Here is a 5831-nt window from a genome sequence, read left to right on the forward strand (position 1 = left end):
CATAAAACTAAAGATGAAAGACTAACTGTCATTTGTTTTGAAATGTTCTCAAACTAAACAGCCTTCAGGGTGTCCAGACTGTGGAATAAACTCCCTTCAGTGGTGCTGCAGTCACCTACCCTGGAAATCTTCAAAAGGAGACTGGACAGTCACTTCACTAGGGTCACTTGACCCAGTTGTCTTTTCCTGCCTAGTGCAGGGGGGCTGGACCCAATGATCTAAAAGGTCCCTTCCAACCCCTAGCAATATATGAATCAATCTATGAATCAAACCTCTATGTGACATGTTTATGTTACAATGGAATACACCACATTTACCCTTCATAAAAAAATCTAGCAACCTTCATACATTCATGCTTTCAGTGGTTTAGCATCCAAATATATGTAGTATAATTTTACTCAATACTTTACTAAACACTCATCAGAAAATTTAAAATGCTCCTCCCTACCACCACTACAACTCAGCATTAAAAAATCTTAATCTCCAGTATTATGTGATTTTCTCCAGTATAATCTTAAATAATTGAATCAGACGAGATTGCCTTAATAAGGCCTCAGTCTTGAATTCTGCTGTTGGCTTCTTACAAGATACTGCATGTCCTGAAATTCTGGGAGAAGTGCAGCATCTTGCAGAATCATATTCTAGTTGAACAAATTATCCTTGCTTTATGATAACCATTGTTTATTCAATTACCAGCTTGCCAAATTCTTTAGTTCCTCATGAATTTCCCAGGTAATAATGCTTTGAGAACTGGTGAGTTTCTCCAGTAGTTAAGAAGAGATTGGATAAATAAAAGGGACACTGTGTGAAATAAGGGAAGGATCAAATCCAAACTGTTGTGTAGACCTCATCTCTAAATGTAGGGTCACATTCATAGCTCTTATGGACAAGGTAGTTCCATTGACTTCCATGTTGATGATCTGAGACTAGTTTTTGAAAAATGCTCTATGAGAGACAGCCAAAGGATGCAGTCTTCTTTCAGTGTTGAGCAGTTGAATGTTTAGTAACGAGATAAATTCATATTCAGGAGATTAATTGAATAACTTTTGATAAACAGACTATCATTTGGATATCAATTGAAGGATTTGGAAAATGTATTACATAGCAATTTGGATTTGTAGGTTATGGAATGAAAACAGACCAAATTCAGCTATAGCGTAAGTGATACAACTCTACAGAAACTACCATGGTTATGAGTGATGTGTATAAGGTGCATGTAACATGTACCCTCTCAAGTCAAAGCTGAATTTTTCCCATTGTCTTTCACCTTAGTATCAGCTAAATTCATTTCAAACAACAATAACCTATAGATGGCATTCAAGGACAGAAAATCATTCTTAGTTTACACATATGAACAATACTGTAATACTTGGCTATACATGAATTTTGGGACTTGGCTAAATGTTCTTTTATTCAAGATAGCATATTTAGTCAAATGAGATGAGTTTTTTTTTCCCTCAATCAGCATGGGGAAAAACGTTCCTCATCTTACATTTATATACAAGGAAACCTCATTAAATACATTGGCTATCATTAAACTGCTGCCTAAAGCATCATGTGCTCAGAAAATGGAAACCAACTATGAAATTAATTAAATGCAGCCTACACTGAATGTGACTATAAAACACATGGCTCGTATTGGGGAAACATGCTGATGGGACCCCCTAACACAAGGATAGGCTACTAGTACAGTTCATCTCTCTCTCTCTCTCTCTCTCTCTATATATATATATGGTACTGCCCATTGAGTGAATTCTTTCTCAGTACAGACTCTTTCTAGTTGTCATGAGCCACTACATTGCATATACTTGTACTTCCTCTTCACTCCCACAGTTGAGCTGTGCCTTTCCAGTTATTCCTTTTTCTCCTCCAGCCTTAAATGTCTGGCAAACATCACCAAACAGGACCTCAAACAGTTTACCCAGAATCCCTCTGTTGCCCCCTCTCTCAGCTTGTTGTTTATGAACAGTGTGGTCCCACCCATTAATGTGAGAATCCCAGAACTCATGACAAGACATGACACCTGATTCCAGTCATGAGCAGGGGACTAATTAGCACATGGATCCCTTGTAGGGGGTATCTGGAGTACACACATGTATACTGAGCAGTGGGGTCATGTTGGCTTAAAATGCTTTTGCCTCTCTTGGGTCTTAGCCCAATGAGCTATATTGTAAATCATGAACCTTTTGGCTTTGGACTAATGTCATGTGTAGTTTTTATTATGTATAAGTAGGTATAATAGTGCTGCTTAAAATTGTGTTTATGGATTACTTGTGTTAAAATTTCAGCAGTTGCAAAAGAGTACATTGCATCATCACTTAGTGGACACAATGGGTACTATAGTGGGTACGATATGCAAATTACTACAGGTATGTTAATTTCAAGATCAGTGGGCGCATCTATATGTTCGTTAATGCACCTTTGCTATTGTGCATTAAGTTTAGTACCTCTAATGAGGTACTAAATAAAAGTGCAGTAGCTGCGCTAATGCACAGTAGCAAAGGTGATTTTTTTTAAATTTATTTTTTGTGTGAAACTTAATGCACAGTAGACTAATTCTACTGCACATTAGCACATTCACATGTTTTTTGCCATGATCGGCTAATGTGCAGTAGAACAGTCCACTGCACATTAAGGCATCTCATGTAGACAGGCCCAGTGTTTTCACATTTGCTCATTTCCATGTTCTTAGGAAAAGCAGAATCGGACAGTAATGAGGTGGAGAAGGGGCTGGAGGGGGAAGAAGCTTGGGGGGAGACAGAGGGCAAGGGGGCTGACCCCCAGATTTATTTTCCCTGCTGTAGCAGTGGGAGTGAGACAAATTCAAGGTAAACCTCGAATAATTAGAATCTATAACTGGAAAATTATAATTTTTCCATATATAGAATCTAAATATTGGTGGGGAGGGGGTAATCTTATATCCAGGGTCATCTTCTATTTTAGTAAATACAGTATATTTTTCTAAAATATAAATTGTACCTTTTTCCCACCCAATATAAGCAAATATGTGTTAATTAGCTGTCTGTCCACTGCTGTATTCAAGAGCAACAAATTAACTTGGAAACCTAAAGTTGGACCTATAAAACCTATAATTGGTTATGTAAGAAAGTGGCCTGCTTTGCAGAGGTGTAGCCTTCAGTGACTGGGGGTGCTTATCACCTTTGAAACTCAGGCCATTAGTCAGACTTGGGCTGAATGATTTTTCCCAGCCTTACCCTCTGCCATCCATGGGTCAGCTGCTGGAGCTACTTACAAGGAGGAGCTGCCTGGTAAGCACAGTTACAAAAGAGCTGAGCTACTGGGTAACCAAGGGATGACTGGTCAGGGAACAGTAGAAAGATAGAGGGCCTCTATGCAGTTGATCTTTGTCTTCTACAGATTCAGAACTGATGTGATCCCAGCATACTATGCTTCTTTGACAAGACAGCATGAGAATCCGTGCAAGCAGAGGTTCTTCAATATTTCCTCCCTCAGAACCCCATCATGGGTCCTAGTAATTAAGAGAATAATCCTTGGAGCTGACTAAAGAAGGCAACATACACTGGGTGGCATAGAACAGTGGGAAACTGAAAGGATTTAGTAAGTAATATTAACAATGCTAATAAATCTCTTTTTATCAGCTTTGCAGCATTTTTTAATGCAGATCTGACAACAATGGCACAGCCAGCTGGACATGGATACTTCAGCCAGTTTTCTCTTACACTTTTTTTTGGTGGGGATGGAGGAGTGTGCTTCATATGGGTGCATGGTAGTGTTAATCATCTACATTCTGATGTCATTGGAGCAAGGGGTTTGTGTGATAGAGCCTTCAGGAAAAACAAAACAACATTTTACAAAAGTCAGCGGGTCCTTAAACTTCTCTCATGTGCATACCTAAAGTTTGAACTGTGGACCTCATTGTTTCTCACCTAAACTCGATTGCTCAATGTCAATGGGGCAAACTCCTCAAGCCAATCCCTCATCCATGGGCAAATCGCCTGCCTCATTTGCCTGCCACACCTGGTTGATTACTCTTGATGTTAACAGGCAGGAGGCTGTCCTTTGTGTGCCCAGCTGTAAAGTGGGTGATCTGTACACACTTCGACCTTCCCTATATGTGTCCTGTGCCTCACAGATGTATCATGGCCTAGCACCCGACCTCCAATCTGGGGCACACACCGGGTCTTCACATATTTGACCTAGCACCCGGCTTCCAGTCCAGGGCACACACTGAGCCTTACTCAACTGCTGTCCTCCACCAGGGCCTCTCAACAACACTCCCTCTCCACAGCCTCTCACCTATGCTGTCAACTCTTTGCCCTCTCACTTGGGCTTTTCAACTGCACCCCCTCTCCAGGACTTCTGAACACCGCCCTCTCTCAATACTCCACCCTCCTATGAGGGCTTGGGGTTGAACACCCCTGTAGGCTCAGGTGCTCCCCTCAGCATGCCTGGCCCACTGCTCTCAATACTAAATGGATGGTGGGGGTTGGGGTTAAGGAGCCCCTACCCACCTTTCACTGGGGAAGTTAACTGGCCTGGTATTTCCTGGGGACTCCCTCACCACAAGGAGTCCCACCAGAGTATTCTTCCCTGACAGAGGTCAATTTCAGGTCATGCTCAGGACCATGACGCCACCTCCTTCCCCATAGCCCCACCCTTACCTCCAAGATGTTCCTGGAGCACTGGCTTGGCTAGATGTTGCCTCTGTGGCAGATAACCATAAACTGCTCCCTCTTATCTTTAAAACTGAGCTCTAAATTGGCTGCTGTCATCAACCACCTGTTGGCTCCCTGCTCTAGCCCTTAAAGTGATGGAGCACTAATACTGCTCTATCACACTCAACATTTATCTCAGTGAGTACACAGCACCCACTACACTTTTGGGAAATAGATACTGAAAAGGCTGCTGGAGTTTAAAGGAGAAGCTTGGCTGTTTCTGATAGTCTGTTCTGAACATGTGTGACCTACACAAACTGAAATATGCATTTGCATCAAGACTAAATGATAGAGCTTCCAAGCTAGGGTTACCCTATTTTCAGTTCCAAAAAAGAGGACACCTCTCATGTGGTTAGGGGGCGGGGGGGAGGAGGTGGGGTTTATGATTGTGGGGGGCAGTGATATGCTGGTGCCTTGCCCATTCCATTGCCCCTTACTCCTGAGCCACAGTCCTCCCCACCCCCCCAAGCCCTACTAGTGCCCCTCACTCCCCACCCACAGACCTCTGGCACTGCCAGTGCCCCACACTCCTGACCCACAGTCCCACACCCCCCTGGTGCCTCTCACTCCCAAGCCACAGCCCCACTCCCTATCTGCAGGCCCCTCTGCCCCCCAGCCCTGCAGTGTCTTCTGGACACCCTGCCCTTGCGAGCACAGGCACCAGCCCCAGTACCACTGGCCCAGCCGTGCAGCTTCTTGCTGCACCCTAGGGGTCCCTCTGTCCCCTTCCCACACTGGAGGGGCAGGCACATCCCCCCATCTCCCCTGCCCTACCGCAGCCCCAGTGCCTGGACAGCCTCTCCCAATGCCGGCAGGCACCTGCCCCCCTCACACACCCACACACAAGTGCTTCCCCCTCCCCCTCACATAGCTCCCCTGATAGTCCCTAGCCCTGGCCCTCCAGCCCCTACCCCAACAGATTTATCTGTATCCAGCTGCCAAAGCTACTCCCACCACCCTGCCTGGCTGCATGCCAGCCACATGCATGTGTGCCCTGTCTCCAATCAACCACCCCTCCACTCCCCCCAGCCTTAGGCTGCTCCTTGTTATGGCAAGCTGGGAAAAACTTCAAAGCTGACCTGACCAAAATCCCACACATTTCATAGACATTAGGGCTGGAAGGGACCTCGGAAG

At 44.3% G+C, this 5831-nt stretch overlaps 1 long non-coding RNA gene across 1 annotated transcript in view; it reads left to right on the forward strand.

The window, feature by feature from the left end:
• The window catches only part of LOC109291361, a 52765-nt gene extending 49235 nt beyond the window's left edge, over window positions 1–3530 (forward strand). Inside the window, exon 4 of the long non-coding RNA XR_002095828.1 lies at window positions 3379–3530. This is a non-coding gene — a long non-coding RNA (uncharacterized LOC109291361). The remainder of the gene's footprint in view (window positions 1–3378) is intronic.
• The last annotated feature ends 2301 nt before the right edge of the window (window positions 3531–5831 follow it).

Source organism: Gavialis gangeticus, unplaced genomic scaffold, assembly GCF_001723915.1.
Source record: "Gavialis gangeticus isolate Ggan-Ray unplaced genomic scaffold, GavGan_comp1, whole genome shotgun sequence".
Classification (NCBI taxonomy): Eukaryota; Metazoa; Chordata; order Crocodylia; family Gavialidae; genus Gavialis; species Gavialis gangeticus.